General features: G+C 41.9%; 1 protein-coding gene and 1 pseudogene across 1 annotated transcript in view; one reads left to right on the top strand and one right to left on the bottom strand.

Moving 5' to 3' along the window:
- CHN2 (chimerin 2) overlaps nucleotides 1–20179 on the top strand; it is a 263990-nt gene that overhangs the window by 83683 nt on the left and 160128 nt on the right. The window lies entirely within an intron of this gene.
- LOC120601998 (choline-phosphate cytidylyltransferase B-like) lies at nucleotides 18851–19749 on the bottom strand (annotated as a pseudogene).

Consider the following 20179-nt stretch of genomic DNA (forward strand, 5'->3'; position numbering starts at 1 on the left):
CCTTCCTTCTCCCTCCCCTACCCACAACCAGCTTTACTGAGATATAATTGATAAATAACATTGTGTAAGTTTGAGGTAAACAACATGATGATTGGTACACGTACATCTTGTAAAATGATTACCACAATAAGATTAGTTAACGCATCCATCACCTCACATAGTTACCATTTCTGGTGTGTGCTGAAGACATTTAAGATCTACTCTCTTAGCAAATTTCAGGTATACAATACAGTATTGTAACTGTGGTCACCATGCTGTACGTGTTTTTATTTTTTTAGCTTCCACATATAAATGAGATCACGTTGTATTTTTATTTCTCTGTTTGACTTATTTCACAAGCATCATGCCTTCAGGGTTCATCCATGTTGTTGAGAATGGGGATTTCCTTTTTATAGCTGAATAATATTCCATTATGTATATACGCAGTACGTTTTTTTTATCCATTCATCCATCAATGTTGTTTCCATATCTTGGCTCTTTTGAATAATGCTGCAGTGAACTTGGGGGCAGACATCTCTTCAAGACAGTGATTTCATTTCCTTTGAATATATACCCAGAAGTGAGATTGCTGGATCATATGGTAGTTTTATTTTTAATTTTTTGAGGACCCTCCATACTGTTTTCCATACAGCTATACCAATTTACATTCCCACCAACAGTGCACAAAGGCCACCTTTTCTCCACATCCTCGCCAACGCTTACTCTCTTGTCTTTTTGATAATAGCCATTCTCACAGGCGTGAGGCGATATCTCCTTGTGGTTTTGATTTGCATTTCCCTGATGATTAGTTATGTGGAGCTTTTTCATGTACCTGTTAGCCGTTTGCATGTCTTCTTTGGAAAAAAAAAATGTCTGTTTATTCAGGTCTTTTGCTCCTTTTAAAATCATATTATTTGCTTTTCTGTTACTGAGCTGTTTGAGTTCCTTACATGTAAACAACCTTGCTGGACAGCATTTCTTCCTTCAATGATCAGTCCGTTTCTTTCTCCCAAAATGCTTTGTTGCTCATTCTTTTTCCTCCCACTCCTCCCTGAATTGCCTGTAGTTAGGATTTTACCCTCGTCCCGCTGCATAACATCTTCTAGTCAGAGTCACCACCAGCCTCCACGGCACTCATACCGGGAGTCCATCCTCAGCCCTCACCTGATTTGCCCTCTCGGTCGCATTCGCTGATATCGATCACTCACTTCCTCCACCGTGAGACATTCTCTCCCCCTTGCTCCCACGGTCCGCATTCTGCTCATTGCCCCCCTGCACAATGGCCTCCGCGTGTGTCCTCAACCGTGTCAGGTACGTTTCGGGGCCTTTGCCTTTGCTGTTCCTTCTGCCACGAATGCTCTTCACCCGACTATCTGCATGGATCCCCACCCTCTTTCCTTCATGTATTGGCTCAAATGTCACCAGGGCTACCTTTGTCCACACCCTGCCCCTTTTCTCCATAGCACATCTCATCGTCTGTCTTACTATCTCACTTACTTGTTTCGCTCGCTGCCAGCCTTCGCCCACCGCACTGTGAGCTCCATGGTAGTTGAGGGGTTATCTGTTGCATTCTCTACCATATTATTTCTGATGCCTAGAACAGTGTCTAGGGCATGATAGGTACTCAATAAATATTTGTCGGACGAATGATGAATGTTCTCAATATCATTAGTCATGTGCTTAGAGAAATTTTTCAGTAGAAGCACTTGATTTTCATACCTTATAAGAGTTTAAAAGACTCCTAGTTTTCTTATAGTTGTCTGACTTGGGAAAAATAAGGGTGTTTGGGTAGGTGGAATGCCTTTCTTATTTTGCCAGCCCTTCTGTATGTACAGAGACACTTCCTCAGAACTCGAAATTTCAAGTATAATCCTTAGAGTCTGTCTTGTAAGCACAAGACAGTGCTGTTTGTGTGCCAAACTGAATGACAAAGGCAGAATCAGAGAGAAGGAGCAGAGAGTTTGCCTTCATGCAGCTCATTTTGATTCAGAGGCATTGCAAGTGCAGGTTGAGAGACTCTGCTGACACGTAGCGAACGCCTGCTGCCTGTCTTTGGTGCCTCCTACTCAGGTAGAAACCTCATAGGTTACCAGTTCACATTCCCCACGCACGTCAGCACATCGGTGTACGTGGCACATGCTTCGCATTATCCCCTCTCCCTGTCTTTTCCCAAGTGTTCTTTTTTCCCTTCCTCCAAAAATCCCTTCTCTATTTCCGCTAGCCGATTCCTATCAAGGCCAGGCACAAATGCAGACTTGTCTGTGAAGTCTTTCCGGAACCTCGCCTGTCAGCGTGGACTGCACTCCTCAGACTAGCAAGCTGCAGTGTACCTCCATTTAGCTGTGAACACAGACACACACACACAGACACACACACACATACATACACATACCTGGGTGCAACACGTACCGGCATGCACACACTGAGGGCAGGGACTGTATTTTACTTTTCTGGCGTTTTCAACACATGGAAATACCTCGGTCAGTGAAGACACTCAACATCATTAGAATTGTGATAAAATGAGCACAAACTCCTTTTCCTTAGATAAAAACCATGCTTCTAAATTCCCCTCCGGCCGGTTGTTTTTCTTTCCTTCCTGTTTTGTGTCTCCTTAGACATTCTGAAGAGGAACCACTGTGCACCATACCGAAGCCTCCTACTTAATCCAGGGCACCCCATGCTTGTCCAGGTACCCTCTGATGTGTCTGCAGACAGAGGCTGATGCGGTCATCCTATTCTCGTTTGGCAGGAAGAAGAAATAGGTTAGGCAACTCCCGTAAGATTGTCCTACAACACAGAGCTGGATTTCAACATCTGCTTTTTTGAAATGCTAGTCTGGGGAATCTAAGAATAATTTGTATCTGTACCATGCCAGTTCTGTCTACGCAAGCGGAACTCTCAGGAGTCAAGAAATGTACATAAAACCACAAGGCAATCCATTCGTGGTTACGGAGGGTTAGTGAGGCTTTTCTACCAATGTTTTCACCTGGTCGCAAAGATGAATCCCAGTGATACTTGACTGTTGAGCCTACTTACCCACTTCTTCTAGCGATATTTGTAGTAAGGCCAGAAGCGAGCACCGGAGAAGCGGATTACTACTGATTAATGCAGATCTGCCCTCAGAGGCATTACTGCCTTTGCCAGCGGAGAGGATCAGGCAAATTAGCAAAGGGCCAGAAGCCAGCAGGGCCTTGTGGGAGGCCTCACTGATGTCTCAGACGTTGGGCATTGGGTCTCAGAGGAGGGAAAGTTGTCATGATCTTGGCTGAGTTGTCTCTGAGTACCACATGCTAGACACAGTCCATGCTGAAGAAACACACGCTGAGACTGAGAAGCCCGCAGCTGGGATTACCCCAAAAGGGGAAGGATCTGTTCCTGTTCAATCACTTTTTTAAAAAAAATCTAGTTATATCTGATAAGTTTTATTAAGCAGAATTAGGATTCTTAATGATGTTGGGTAGATGACTTTGCCGAGTGCTCTGGAGTAAAACAACAGAGAGCTATTGGACATTGCAAAGGGGACAAAAGGTGCCTCCAAGAGAGCATTTGCCTGAGAGCATTCATCTGAATGCTTGCTCTGGCCTTGCAGGTATTTGCATGCCACAGGGTTGGGTTACTATCTATTGTGTACTTAAAAAAAAAGCTTCTTCCTGTGGATTCTGTGTCCTCCATTGAAAAAGTGAGGGACGGAAGAGATAAAGTATTCTAAATCTATTTAGTAGTCCAAAGAGGCATAATGGAAAGCAAATATTTAGTGAACTTATGAGTCACCTTGCAGGAAGGCAGAGTAACTTATAACAGGTCAGGTATTCTGCCACTAGCCTGATTTTGTGCCCAAAGTTACTTCTGTGACAGGATCCTGACTGGAGATGAGATTTGCACTTGGGAGCCAGGCAAATTCAGGGGGATGCCCCATCAATGGCTCCTCCGGATTAAAAAGGAGTTTCTGTCTCTAGAATGTTCTTAAATTTAAAACCCCGGAAGTGTCTCAGTTGCAGTGGATTCCTATTTTAGTTGATTTTCTCATTAAAAATTTTATATAAGTCATGGATGGAAATTTAAATGCTGCTGTAGTAGAGCACTATAATAATGGCCCTCAAATAAATCTGTGTTCACACATACACACACAGGAACAGACAAAAAGAAGGGCCATCTGTCCTAAATAACATTACTAGTAGTGATCCATGGTGATTTCTGGTGTCACGAGAGAACATACTCTCTTTTGTTTCACATGAAGTCTTGATCCACATAAATCACGTGTTTGTCATGATCTGCATAAATCAAGACATTTCCAAGCTCATAGGAAGTGCTGTCTGGAGACATAGCAAAAGGTGCACAGTCAGACTGAGCTTTATCTTTGTGAATGCTCTGTGTTTTCTGTCACTTTCAGAAATTCCCATTCACCTGATACAGCAACACCAGTTTTGCCTCTTGTCAACTCTGCTTCATTTTGATCATATGTCAAATGAGGATGGAGACATCATCTTTTTCAGAAGCCTTGAGATAATGGATAATAAATGTGGAAAGCACCGCATGTATTTAATATCTTTTATTACTATTGCTCATAGTTCAAAATTCTGACTTTTTATAAGAGCAAAATGAGGTTACCGATAATGCTTGGTGTCACATGATAATTCCTGTATTTTCACTGAGCGTGGGGACTGAGATGTAAACACCAAATAACTGTTATATGGGGTAGAAAGTAACAAGCATTTTAAGAGACAAATCAATAACTCCAGGGGAGTACAGATGAGAAACAGGGAAGGAGAAACAGGGAAAATAGCATGGAGAGAAGATACAGAGGCAGGAACCCAGAGGGAAGTCAGCGGGAGTAAACTTCATTAAAACCGAGGGCACATGAGGGACAGGAGCGCAAATTAGACTAGAAATAAAGACTGGGGTCAGACGATGGAAGAAGGTCTTGCACGTCAAAGTGAGGAGCGTGGACTTGGAGCAGAAGCAGTGGTGAGCGGTGACGGAGAGACTAGAAGCAGTCCACTGAAGCTGACGACGTCTGGAACTAGGGCTCTTCAGAGAAAATAGAGGAGAACAAGAAATATCGCGAGAGACAGGAATTGGCCATTAGCGAAATAGGAGAAACAAAGCTGAGCTGGTGGGGCGGGGGCGGGGGGAGGGGGCGAAGGGTCAGGTGGTTCATTAGGGTCTCCCGGGCCTTTGACTTCTGAATGGACAGTCTTCGGAAAATATTGCCCTTTTACATTCTTTCTGTTTCGAATGGTGCTATTTTCTCCTTCTGAGTGTGCTCAAAATAGCCAAAGTGCAGCATAATATTTTGAGCCAACAAAATAGCACGATGAGTCAAATTCATAGAGTTAAAAAAAAAGCGGCCGTTCATTTTTCAGACTTGAAGAGTCTCTCCTTTTCAAAAATTGCCAAATCATAAAACTCTGAAGTAGATAAATTAGCAGATAATTATTTGAATAACAAAAGAAATCTTTTCCAAAAGCTTTTCTTCAGGGATTCTTTGAATAGTAAGTGCCTTGTCTTCCATCATTTAAAGTGTGATTTGTTTGTAGGCATTTGATAAAACACAGGAACAAGTGTGTTGCATAAAGCATGATATTCCTGAGAGCTACATGTTACCGTACCTCCACGTATGTTATCTTTGGGGTACCTGGGAATCATTCACCTGTTCTTATACATTGGGGCATGAGGGCCAATCTGGGGCAGCCTCCGTCACTTGCCCAGGCACACCATGCAGACACCCACGCCCTGGTATCTCCCCCTCCTCCCTCAACTCTACCAATGCACCCCGTTCTCATATTCTCCAGTTCTACCTGAGGGTTTCCTTTATCCACTGCTGTTAGGGCTCTGCCTGGAGGTGTGTGGGGAGTGGGACCACCTCTCAGCGACTCCCCAGCCTCTGACGCCTTTATACCACACTCCACTGGCCTGCTAGCTTCCCCCTCCCTGTGGGACTGCATCAGAGCCTTTGCTTACTTGATACCCATCCCTACAAATCTTTAGCCCATGCCAGGACTTGAGATTTTGAAACAGAAAAGAATTGATTTCTTTGTTTTCTACCATCGTGCTATGTCATTCCTTTTCTCTAAAGTAAAGGAAGCAGAAGTCTTAGCAGATTGAATGAGCGAGGGTCACTGGGCACAGGGACAAAATACAAAACAAACACAGAAAAAAGCCACTGGGGTGAGTGTTTAAAAAGATTCTCCTAACTGTAATGTCCCAGCTCCATGGTGTAACAGAAGCTTAGGGACAGAGGAGAGGACAGAAGTTAGTGAACCGAACCCAATCTGCAGATGACTAAAACCTTATCCTTTGGTGTCTCCAGGAGATTTATATGATGCGAGGCACAACTGAGAGCTAAGAAACCAGAAAAGGCTGAGGGAGCAAATAAAAAAAAAAAAAAGCATATTTAAAGAGGCTTAGATAAGCTATAATTATAGAGAGAGATGATACCTTAAAACTGAACGGAGTGAAAAATTATAAAATGCAATCAAGTGAAGAATAACTGTTTTGATTAATTTGCTTTTTAAATCAAAAATTTAATGTTTTAGGGTACAATGGAATATTCTTATATGATACTATGTGAAAATGGAACCATTTTAATCTCAGTATTCGCTGAGTAACCAATACGGTAAATGTACCATTTCAAAATTTGGGAAAGACTACCACACAGGAGCGCAAAAAACACGCACACAAACTGGTCTGTTACACGCTGCAGGTGTAACAAGGTGAAGAAATAGAATTTTGGAGGAAGCCATGTGCTAGGCTCTAAACCTCACCCTCTCCAGAAACTATATGGAGTGTGCCTTCCTCTCTCAGCTTGTCACCTCTGGGGCCCATTGGGTATTTAGAATTTGTCAGGGCAGAAGACACCTATATGTAGACTTTTTTCAATAAACACTATACATGTATTTTCTTTTCCTTATGAGTTTCTTAATAACATTTTCTTTTCCCTAGCTTTATTGTAAGAATACAGTATGTCATACAGGTAACATACAAAATATGTGTTAATTGACCATTTCCGTTCTCAGTAAGCCTTCCAGTCCATAAGAGGCTATTAGTAGTTAAGTTTTGGGAGAGTCGAAAGTGATACTCAGACTTTTGATGGTGCTGGTGGGTCGGTGGCCCTAACCCCCATGTTTCTCAAAGGTCAACTGTACTTTAAGAAGTTGCCGTGAAAGCACCGAGGCTGTCTCTTAGCAACACTCGTGGAGTAAGACCTTTCCTTCCCCGCTCTCCTCTCCACCCTAATCTAGAGGAACTTGAGATTACGTTTGGCAAGATGGAGGTGGAAGGATAAAAAGAAGAGAAAGGAAGATAGTTCTTCCACCTCAGGCAACGATCCGATAGCAGACAGGGGCGGGGAGGTGGGGAAGCTGTGACACTGAAACGTTTGTGTTTCGTGAGTCGAGGTGCTGACAGACTTTGTGTTTTGTGAGTTGAGCTGCTGACAGACTTCTTGTTATCTAAAAGCAATCTGAAAGACATGGAATTTGCCCTAAATTTCTTTCAGGGCAGAGGAAGAGTTAACCTAACCAGAATAAATTTAAAGTTTGGACAATGGGAGATAAAAATAAAGTTTCTTATAGCCTATAAATTGAGCTTGCTCAAAATAATAGTTACGTAGATTAAGGTTTCAAAGAGATATAAAATGTCTGTATCCAACAGGTAGATATTCCTGAGCTCTTACTGTGTCAGGCAATCCTGTTAGGGACCAGAATGGTCTCTTTTATCTGCTGTTCATTTTCCACATGCTGAAAATCATGAAATAATTATTCAGGACCCAGCATTTCAACCTGGATAGTTTCTTCTATGACAAAGATAAATTTTGTTTTTTCACTTTGACACTCTGATTTTACTACAAAGCTTATGATTTGTAAGAAAAATTTGCATTTGTTAAATCTTAGAGGCGTGATAAAATGGAAAGTCGAGTCGATAGCTGGATATTTTTAGAGGCCAAGTAATCAAAGCGATTGTCGTTAGCTATTTGGTTTGCATTGCACCGAGTGCAAAGTCTGATAAAGTTCACTGGTATAGAAAGCCACATCGGCTGCCCAGAAAGTAACCCTCACACCCAAATTTTATTCTTATGAATAAAAAAGCCCATCCACATAACGCGGATCTCTCTTCATGACCCTCCACTTCCTCTTTCTTCCTCCTCCCCCTCTGCCTCTTCCTTCCCTTCTTCCCCTTCTCTTCCTATTCCTCTCCTCATTCTTCTTCTCTCTCTCTCCCTCTCTTTTTCTTTCCTTCTTCCTCTACTTCCCACCTCCCCAAATCAATTTAGCCACATACTTGAATCTCACTTGCGTATTCGATTTCTGTGTTCCGTATCTAAAATGCTTGCATCTAGGTAGGCAAAATGCAGAATCAGTGTCAAGCAGATATCTCAGAATGTTGCCAGTACTGTGACTGTTTTCGGTCCCATGGTGAGGCCTCCTTTAGGATTTGGTGTGGAAGCTAGTATGTAAATATTTATTGATTTTGTCAGTGATGCACAGTGTAAGCCAATAAATCTTTAGTCCCTAAACTAGTTATATCTTAAGAAGCATGCTTAAAAGCATCACATCGTTTTATCAGTTTCCTGGGAGGATGTTTCAAGTTTAAAAACTGTAGTCAAGGTAAGCTTTTCCTGGGAAGTTAATTATTAATATCTTCTGAAAATGGAAGTACTGGCATCATGCAAAGGAAAGGCAAGTGTTCTGATTAAATACCTTGTTTAATAAACAATAAAGAGGACCCACAAACAAAAAATGTAAAAGGAAGGATGGCAATGGGAAGACAAAAATCCCCTTATGCTGAATCACTAATGAGAGTCCTGATTGCCAAGAAAGTGGGTATAAACTCTGGGACTCAGCAGGAAAAGGAGATCCTAGGTGCTTAAAGAAAGAACAAAGCGGTAGACCAGATGCCGCATGAACTGCTATGTCCTTGACCTGTAACAGTTTCACCTTTCAAGAGTGAATGTCCAGGGAATCGTGTCCAAGGTGATTTTTCAAGAGTTTTGTTTATTATTGAAATGTTGTGGCAGACCACTCAATGCAGGATAATTGATATGTCAGAATTGCTACTAACTCCCTCCTGTCCCAGTAGCTTTGTTAGCATCCTTGAAGAATGACATGGGAAGGTAATCAGGTGAGCTCAGGTGGAATTGCTCTGGGAGATTTGCATTCTGCAGAGTTGCCAGATTTCTGTCCTATAACACATTAATGAGCTTTTCCCTCCAGAGGTGTGATGCGTGTATAATAATTAGTCCTCTGTGTTTCAGGTGTGATGGGTAATGTCCCAGCCCCCTTAGTCTTAAGAATATAATTTTATTGTGATGACATTTTCAAGGGCTCAGCCTCAGACCTTCATTTGGGGGACAACAAGAGTGGCATGCACCCAGCTACTTCTTATCAATAATGCTCATTGTTTCTTCTTCCACAAAGTCCTTTGACCACACCTAGGAAGCTCAGCTTTCTGTAATTCTGATGCCCCCTCATACAGAATAGCTTCAAATATTTTGGGGGTATCCGGAACCTCTTTTATACATTTTGAAAAGCCTAATAAAAAATCTAAATAGAAATCATCATCTATATGTAATTATATAATTTAATTTGTTTTAGAAATGAAACCTTTCAAAACATTCAGTTTGGGGTAAAATAATAAGGGTCTCTGAGTTACAAGGTTGGTAAATATGGTTTAGTCAAACTCAGTTCAAAACTAGTGGCATCCGTAGTGTGGCGGGGAGGATAACAGTCTCCCAAAGATGTCCCCATTCTAAACCCAGGAACTTGAGAATATGTCGCTTTGTGGCAAGGGGAATTAAGGTCGCTCATCAACTGACCTCCAGATGGTGAGATTATCCTGGGTTAACTGGGTGGATCCAATGTAATAATAAGACCTTTTTAAATGAAAGAGAGAAGGAGGAGAGGCAGAGAGATTTGAGGATGCTATTCTACCGGCTTTTGAGGATGGCAGAAGGCTCTGTGAACCAAGGCATACAGACTGCTTCTAGAAGCTGGAAAAGGCAGGCAAACAGATTCTTCCCTAGAGCCTCCAGAAGGAACCCTGCCCTGCTGACCCTATTGTCAGCCCAGTGAGACCCATTTTGAACCTTTGGCCTCCAGAACGATAAGGTAATAAATTTGTGTTGTTTCAAGCCACTAAGTTTGTGGGCATTTGTTATTTGTTAACAGCAGCAGTAGGAAACTAATGTGCTTGTTGTTGTATCTTTTTGGACTTGGGTCATTTTAAATAAATTTACTGGGTACCCTGGCATACAAATAGCAGTAATGGAGGACTTGGAAAAGTATGAAGGAAGTAGAGTAAATCCAAACTCCTTACTTTTGTCTACAAATATCTGCATCGTTTACCCCTTCTGTCACTCCAGCCTTGCCTTAAGTTACGTCTTCACTCACCTGGCTCCAGCCCCTCCAGCTTCCTGTCAGTTCCTTATACTGCCTGCCTTAGCCCCTGGTTCATGCTGTTTTCTCTGCCTCAAATGCCCTTGTTCCAGGTCTTCCAACAGCTGACCTCTTTGCATCCTTTAGTCCTTAGTGCAAACTTTCCTCCTCCATTATTCAGAATTGTCTATCGCTTACAACTCCAAATCTTACTGGTTTAAAACAGTAAAATTTATTTGCCCCTCGAGTCACCACCCGATGTAGGCGGGGTGTGTGTGTGTGTGTGTGTGTGTGTGTGTGTGTGAATCAAGAGATAAGAAAGGAGACTCCCCTGTGTTCTACATGGCCACCAAGCCACTCCAGTATGTGACCCCTCTGTCCTCTCGGCATCTTCTGCAGGATCATCACTTTCACCTGATGAGAAATAAGGACCATAAGGGGGATGGTTTAGGGTTGGCCTGGAAGTGGGAAGCGTCACTTGTACCCTCATCTCACACGACCCCACCTACATGCCACGGGGCTGGGCATGTAGTCTTCCTGTGTGCCCAGGGGAAAAAGTCACTATTTGGATGACTAATGCCCTGTTGTGCCCTTTCTCAGAGGTGCCTCCTATAACCACTCTAAGCAGATCTGCTTTGTTAGTCTCCTGATGGTTCCTTCCTCCCCATAGCACTTTATCCTTAATCGTTTATTTGCTTCTTTGTTAACTGTGTTTTCTCCACAAGCCTAGAGCTGCACGAGGACGGGGTTGTCTGTTTTGCTCACGGCCATATGCACGATATCTGGCAATGCTACGTTCAGCACAGAGGAGATTGCCAATCAATAACGGTTAATCAGTCGATGTGTGATAATGGCTGAGCAAATGATCCAACAAATGAATGAATAGAAAACAGAGACCTTATCTAGAGGGTATCCACTATGATAGCAAAAACAGGACTGATAGCCCATTGTCTTTTACACTAATACATTTTAAGAAGCAACCAAAATCTTTCCTTGAGTTAAAAATGATAGACCTTGGACTGGGGTATCAAAGTGTTTGGAATGGCAGCGTTCTTTTGGTTTGAGCTCAATTTAGCTTAAGTTCAATTCTCCAGATGAGTAGACTGGGGAGGAGCAGTGCTCTTTTTTTTTTAATTTTTAATTTTAGCTGATTAATACTACTCTTGAATTTCTGAGTCCAGTGCAAGCCCATTCACTCACGCTCCTAATTCATCTGCCCTTTCTCCACTCACAGAAGCCAAACCATTTGGCTCCTCCCCAGCCTCCTCTATCAACATATCCTCATGGCTCAGAGAATGGAAGCATGCTGTGTCAGATGACTGAGTTATCTTGCTTCTCTGTTTCCTTCCCATTGTCACTGTTCTTTCATGGCCTAGTGAATCCTAGGAGTATCCGAGAAGCCAAATGCTCAACCCAAGGCTTCCCCCCGACCCCAGGTGCACACGGCGGAGGCGTACCCTACCTGTATTATCAACACTGCTCTGGCTCTGGCGTGGCCCCCCATTGGCCAGGCTCTATGGACTGTGGCAGAGTGAGGGGCCAGAGTGCTGATTCCTGAAACCAGCAGCCAGGCAGGAAGCCCCTCCCTCAAATGGATTTCTCCCACCCCCTTCTATATCCCATGGGGCAGGCACATGGCACTTCCAGGATGGGAGGACCAAGGACTTGTGGTTGGGGTAAAGGCAGTGACAAGTACCATCAACTACTTCGTGTGTTTGCTTCACTTTCCTTCCCTTGTTTTGTCATCATCGTGCAGACGGAATACATTAAAGCGAACACTAAAATCAAGGATGTGTGCAAAGATGTGTCAACGGAAATGTTCAGTAATAGAAAAAAACAGAAACGACTTAAACATTCACATAACAGAGTAGATATCCCAAAATAAATACTTGTTTGTAAAAAAACAAACAAACAAAAAAAAACTATTGATGGAAGACATGAGGAACAAAACAATTCACTGAAGTGCAATAAAAATGCCTCCAAGCCTGCTTTTCTGTCTCGTTTGCCCATCTCCGTCTGAAAGCCTTTCTCTCACCTTCCATCCCGCCCACACTGATGACTGAGGGTCCTTAGCATTCTGGTCTCCATCCTCCACATCCCCACTGCCATTGCTTTAGTTTAGCCTTTGTCATCTTCTGCTGAGACTTCTTACCTCCAGATCTTTGTCCACACTGTACCGTCCTGTTCTCCCGACAACCTGGCCAGTGGGTACCTGTCATCAAAGGTCACTCGCTCTCTTGGACTCATTTCTGACAGTCACTATTTCTTTCCCAGAATCCATGCTTTTTTATACCTCACCCTTTGTTCTGACCACTCTCATAGAAGCCTTACATCTCTATTGCGCTTCTTTTTTCTTTTAAATCCACTTTATTGAGCTATGATTGACATGTAAAAGCTGCACAGGGTTAATGCATAGGAGTCAATGAGTTTGGGAATGAATCTGCACTCATGAAACCATCCCCGCCATCAAGGCCATCGTCATTTCCATCTCCTCCCCAAATTCCTTCCAATCTCTGTATCATTATTATTGTTTTCTTGCTACACTTCTTGGCACTCACTTTGCACCAGGTGCTATATGCTGCCCCCATAGTAATCCATGCAGTCCTTTGCAACATCTCCATGAGGACTATAGTCCCACTTTACAAAGAGAAAACTGAAGCGCAGAGAGGTTAAGTAACTTGTCCAAGGCCTCACAGGCAGAAACTAGAACAATGTCAAACCCAGGTAGTGTGGCTCCAGTATCTCTCTACTCTGAACATATTTAAGTGCCGCTGCTTCTCATATTCATATGGCCTTGCACATGTCTTCTCTCCTACCACTGTAGAGGAGGGATCATGTCTTAAGTGTATCTTTATTTCTTTTATGCCAAGCCCGAAGGCTGGCATATGGCAATCACCTCATAAACATTGACCGAATGACTATTTATGCAGCAAGTGTTTATTGGGCATCCACTATATGCCAGGCATTGTTTTAAGCACCTGAAATACATAAATAACAAAACAGTCTACGGCCAAGCTACCGTGACCAAGCCTGATCCCTTCTGATCTTGGAAGCTAAGCAGTATCGGGCCTGGTTAGTACTTGGATGGGAGACCACCTAGGAAGACCAGGTGCTACAGGCATAAAAACATTAAAAAATAAGGGATTATAAACTGACAAGGTTCTTGCAATCTGTGAGGTCAACCAAGGATTGCCTTGCCTAAAATAAAATAAAATAAAATAATAAAATAAAATAAAATTAAAATAAAATAAAATAAAATAAAATAAAATAAAAAAATAATAAAGTAAAATAAAATAATAAAGTAAAATAAAATAAAATAAATAAAATAAAATAAAATAAAATAAAATAAAATAAAATAAAATAAAATAAAATAAAATAATAAAAAAATAAAAACAAAACTCCCTCAGTGGGGAGTAGAGGAGAGACTTTGATTCTAGTGAAAATGTCAGGGGAAAGCTGGGTAAACAATTTAGGCATACTTAGATGACATTTTTACTTCTGTATCCAGGCCTCACTAGATTACATTTTAAATTTCGGGTGTAATTTGAGACAACCGCAATGCTAGAAATTAATACAATCCTTCATCTGTCATATCACAGCTCTGCAACTGATCAAATATAAGTGATGTGTCAGTGTTCAAACCATGACTGCCTGATGCTTCTCAATGCTTCAAAACACCTTTTTTGAAACTTCAGTACACATCTGAAAATATAACCTCTCATATTTTGTGCTCTTCTTTCTTGCTCGAGTTTTTTTTTTTTTTACTTTTTTGTGTTTTTCTCCCCTTATTCTCTTATGAAACCGTCCCAGTGCCTCCTGCTGCTTCACCCCCACTCTCTGTCCCCATTTGTCTCGGTTTCCTTTTCCTTGCTACCTTTGTATTTTTGAACAGTTGATCAAAACTCATAAAGGCAATATGATTTTTCTCTTTCAACCTATAGGGTAAAAATGATGAGGAACTAATCTGACCCAACTTTGTGTCACCAAGGGCTCTAGATCTCATTTAGGTACAGAAGGAAGAAGTGAGGCTAACTTTAGAGGTCAGAGAAAGCTCACAATGTAGAAATTACTTTCGTTTTATTAATAACAAAGGAAAGATTCAAAAGGAGTAATTGTCTAGAGTTGCCTGAGTAATGAAGAACGTGTAGAAGAACTCGTTATTTAACATCGTGTTGCTTACCACCTTATACAGAGAAGAACATTGAAAAAAATTCTGCTTGCAGAATGCGTTTTTCTGGGGTCTCATTTATTAAAATGAAATTGAAGTATTAAGAAACTCAGACTATTCCCAAATAATGACATTATTTTAAAACAAATGGATTCTTACAGGAATAGAAATAACCTATTATACTTGCAAAACACTAGCTTAAAAATGTACTACCAGAATATGCTATTTCATTTTTCCCTCCCCACACTGCAATCTCCATGAATGGAAATTCCTTATTCTTTAGATCCTATATTAGATTTTGATAGCTAGACTGTGACCATAGGAAGCCCTTGCATTTATCAATAGTTTCCCTGTATCTAAAGCAATCATGCAGCCCTGGTTTCCAGAACATTGTTTTTTGCAGATAATCTTTTTGTCAAACTCTGTTCCAAAAATGTGGTCAGTATTCCTGTACCTGTTAGTCCACTCGGTTCTTTAACCGTTGGCAGTGGGACTTGAGCCTGGCCAAATTAGCCCATAGGTCACCAAGGACCTACTCATTGCCAAAGCCAAGCCTTTCCCTCAGCCCTGGTGCTCCTCAGCATTCCCACGATAGACATAGTTGCTGGATAATGCTTATATTCAGATTTTTCCCCAGGAACAAATTGTCACATTTTAAAAATGATTGGAGGAGAAATACCCAAAGCCTTAACCTCTAGGTTCCTGGATGTGAACCCAACCTGAGAGATTCCCCTGAAACAGAGGGACACTGGAATAGTAATAAAATCTCCACAAAGCTGGTATGGCAAATGATTTGCTGATTGAGCTCCCAGAGGTGTCAGTTCACTCCAGAAAAATGCAGACCCGCCCCTGGTACCTCGTCACTCCCTGCAATGCTCTGCCGAGCACCCTACTGACTGCGCAGGTGGGAACACACCTCATTTGAGGTGACTGCTGCACTTTGGGAGAGTAGCTCACTTAGAGAAAGGCTGTCCTTAGGACCATGATATTTGGCCAAGAAGCAAAGATTAAGCTTTCTAAACACAAAATCGTTCATTCCTGTGATGCTCTTTCACTTGGGAAAATTTCTCCAAGAAAGTTTTATTGATACCTTGATTCTTGAACTCTCCTTCCTCTCCCCTCAGGCTCTTCATGTCTGTACCCCAATTTCCTCTGGGTTGTGATGAGGGTCTTAAGGTAGTTTCTGGAACATAACTCACTATGAGTATTTATCATTTGTAGAAACTGTACACAATGCAGGAGCTTCTCAGAATCACAGTCTCCATATTCTGTCCAGGGGGTGCTGTTTCCTCTTTTTATTCTGCCCAGTGTCATCTTGGAATCCTCCTTGTCCATCTCTTATCCCTAGTGCTTGTCATGATATAAACTAATGTTAATTAAGGTTAGCCTGGGACAATATGATCCAGCAATTCCACTTCTGCGTATATATACAAAAGAATTAAAAGCAAGATCTCACTGAGATATTTGTATACCTGTATTCATAGCAGCATCATTCACAATAGCCAAAAGGTGGAAGTAGCCAGTGTCCATTAACATATGACTTGATAAACAAATGTGGTGTATATATACAATGGAATATTATGCAGCCTTCAAAAGGAAGGACATTTTGACACGTGCTACAATATGGATGAACCTTGAAGACATTATGCTAAGTGAAATAAGCCAGTCACAAAAAGACAAATACTGTAGGATTCCACTTAGATGAGGTACGTACCTAGAGGAGTCAAATTCACAGATGCAGAAAGTAGAGTGGTTATGGCCAGGGGCTGGGGGGAGGGAGAAATAGGCAATCGGTGTTTAATGGGTACAGAGTTTTAGTTTTGCAAGATGAAAAGAATTCTGGAGATTAGTGATGCAATAATGTGAATGTGCTTAACACTACTGAACTGTACACTTGAAAATAGTTAAGATGGTAAATTTTATATTATGTGTATTTTGACACAATAAAAAATAAAATAAATTTTTAAAAAATTAACCTGAGAAGAAGAATTGGAAAGTTATACCACCACCAATAACAAAAAGTTTTAAAACTCACTGACAGCAATTATTTGTCAGTGTGATTGCTATATACGGTGTACCTGAGCTGAGAGCCAAGAAGGATAATAAAGATAAATTCAGCATGATTCTCGTCCCCAAGGACATAGTGGTGTGGTCTGGGAAATGGATGTGCACAGAATATTAATCGAATGAAAATTCCAAGAAATGCAAGTTCGCATTTGGTGGGAGGTAGAGCATTTGAGGTGACCATTTAAGGTGAACTCAGAAGGTTGGGTAGGAATCTAAAGTTAAATAAACATTTTTTTAAATTACTTGAACTTACATTGAAGGATGAATAATTAAGACTTTATTGCCTTTTATTTTTCTGGATTCTTATAAATCATTTTGAGATGGCATAAGCTCAAGTATCCCCTCCATAAAGTGCGACTCGATTAAATCAACATTGTGACTTTATATAGGCAAGAGATTTCTAAGTGCCACCAGACCCCTCTGACTGCATTGCACTTTCAAACACTAGCATTGTCAATGCAGAAGAGTTAACCCTACTGTAATTTAGCAATTGTGAAAGTACTGTTCAATTTCCTGAATTATTATGAAATTACAGTTTTTTATCATAGTCTTAGAAAATGAAGCCATATATTCATTTCTACTTTTTTGATTACCTCAAAAGCAAATATACTAGATGACATACCTGATACCATATATGCTTCTAACTCAAGGATCTTCCCATAGTTATGAAATGCTTTACTTTGTGATGGGTATAACTGAAAGAGAGAATATGTCCAAATTGCCTGGCAAAGCGAGTTTATTTTGATCGGCTCCATCTTTCTCAGCTTTGGCAGGCTAGCACAAAGATTCCTTCCCATCTAATCCTAGAAGCAGCTTGCTGAATCTTAAGAGTCCTATCTTCAAGCTGAAGGTGAAATAATTCCTTCAGGGAGTAATGTGTAGGTACAGTCTGCAGAATTAAGCTGATAAGAGATGACATTGCATTAGGAGGTTACAGTAATAGGATCACCTTAAATAAAGTGCCCTGAATGAATAAAATAAACCTATTACTCTGAGGTTCACCTCAGTCTTGTAAAATGCCTAGCATAGCCGAGGTTCTGGAAAAATTTCAAATAGATGACATAAAATGGGGTATTCTGATCTTGTAGTGATATGCTTGAGGGTTATCATATATGATTCTTTTTCTTTTCATTCAACAAGTATTTGTCGACCTCTTACTTTATGCTGGGCACTCTTCTAAGTGATATAACAATGAAAAAAAGAAAAAAGTCTTTGTCTTTAGGAATCTTACCTTCTAAGGGGAAGACAGATGATTCAAAAAAAAATTTTTGAGAATGCCAAAAAGCAGAGAAAGTAGGAAGGATTTCTGAAACATCATGCTGGGTGCTGAAATTTTAGATAGGATGGACCATACATGAATTATGAAATTTCTAAGAATTTGGACACACAGAAGATCATGATACTAAACATCATTCAATCAGGATAGTGCATAGGACATTTGTGGGACAATGAGGCACACTGGGTTTAGGCCTTGCTCTGTCACCCATTCATTCTCAGTGAACTAGACAGCACACAGTCGTCAGATGTGCACAGTGGACCACATGACCTCCAAATCTCTTTCAGCTCTAAAATTCTGTATTAATGCTCCTTTGATGATTTAGAAGACCCTTCAGGATTTTTCAATTCCCCAGATTTGTCAATATGAAAACCACTTAAACTCATTTTTTTTTCCAGTGACTAAACTGAGGTTGGAATTGCTTTTAACACAACTATTTTTATTGGAGACAGCATTGGCAGAGGTTGGGTGCTAGGAGGCAACGTGCAGGGCCCTTAAGGACTGGAAGTAGCAGGTCGAGGGAACAGCCACTTGCACAGGGGATGCACTTGGTAAGGGCAGGTGTAAGGACTACAGTAGAAGACACCTCACTTGGTGCAAGTCTCCAAGGGGTGTTCTACATCTTTCCTTAACAAATTCAGAGTAGAGTGATTTTAGATGTCTCTAAGAAGTTTCGTCCAGGTTGTCTGGCTGGAAACCTCCATGCAGACCCCAAGTCTTGGGCTGAATGGAGACTGAGAGCGAGCTGGTCCCAAGGCCTCCCTTTAGCAGAGCTCAGGGTCTCCCAGCTGAGCTGCAGCTCCTGTGACTATTATGCTTCAAAACCACCCAAGCATCCCCAGGGACCCCACCCTCCACCCCGACCTGGGTGGTGTAACTTTTGTCCACCAGCAGCCTTTACTTCTCATCCTCATCCACCTCACTCGGGCTGCTGGTGGAGGCTGTGGCCACATTGGGTGAGGGAAGGGGGGAGGTTTTGATTTGGAGTCATTTCAAGGTGGGCGATGGGGAGCGGGAAAGGGACCAGCACGTGGAGTCATAGGGCTCTGCTTTGGGGACAAGGCCTGCAGCATCTGGCTCCTCCCCTCCTGGAACACCTGCCCATGCCCCATCAGGCCTGAACAGTTCCAGAAGTGGCCAGTGAATTCCTTTGACTTCTCTTCCCACTTTTGAATTAGATCATGACTCTTCCACTCTGTTAACAGATTCTTTTGATCTTCCACATTCTTGACCTTTTCTTTCATCTTATCTACCTGGTTTTGGAAGTGATACTTCTCATCTGTAAAGCTGACATTCAGTTCCTTGGCTGTGTACCCTGTCTGGAGGTTGCTTTGGCCGTAAACATCATAGTTTCGGACAATTCTAGTGATGATGTCTGATGTTGAGATGGCTTCTGTTCTCTACATTAGAACAAACATTCCTGCTTCCTTTATATGCTCGTAAACGTCATCAGAGCCAGCAGAAGAGTGTAGAATGTCATCATGGGCCACAAAGTCAACGTTGTGTTTTTCCAGAAACCCTGGTATGAGTGTCCATGGTGCATCTCTGATGACTTTGTCTACATAGTGACAGTGTCTGAGAGCTTCATATCTCTCTGCTTCATTCGTCATGGTGAAATCTTTGACTTTGTGGCTGAGGTCATCACTGCAGGCTCCTACCAACAAGTAGCTGTTTCTGCTTGCATAAGTGCCCTTGCGTGGCCTGAGTGGAAGAGGTCAAATATTCCATCTGCATATACCCTGACTGTCAACTGATGTTCCTGAGCGACCTTGAGCGATGGTCAGTTTTTCATGGGGTGCTTGGCACTGGCAGCTGGTTTCCTCTGCAAACGGGGCAGGTGCAGTCAGGGTCCACACCCCAGGGCACTCAGCTGGAAGAAATGCCATACTCAGCAGCGTGGCAGACACCTCCCGTATTCCACACACACCAGTCTGGCCAGTCACAAACTCTGATGTCTCTTCAGTGCAAAGGCCAAAGATGTTACTTGCTCCCACTTAAACCCATTTTATTCGAGCTGATCGTTTAGATATTTTGCCGTATGTGTAAATGTACAATAAAAATCAGGTTGCGATGGTCTGAATGTTTGGGTCTCTTTCAAATTCACATATTGGAATCCTAATATCGGTGTATCTAGTGTTAGGAGGTTGGCCTTTGGGAGGCGATTAGGTCATGAGGGTGGGGCCCTCATGAGTGGCATTCACGCCCTAGAAGTCTGCAGCCGGGAAGTGGGCCCTCAGCAGACCAGGCTGGCACGCTGCTCTGGGACTTCCAGTTTCCACAACTATGAAAATTAAATTTCTGTTATTTATAAGCTAC

Source organism: Pteropus medius, unplaced genomic scaffold (assembly GCF_902729225.1).
Source record: "Pteropus medius unplaced genomic scaffold, Ma_sr-lr_union100, whole genome shotgun sequence".
NCBI lineage: Eukaryota > Metazoa > Chordata > Mammalia > Chiroptera > Pteropodidae > Pteropus > Pteropus medius.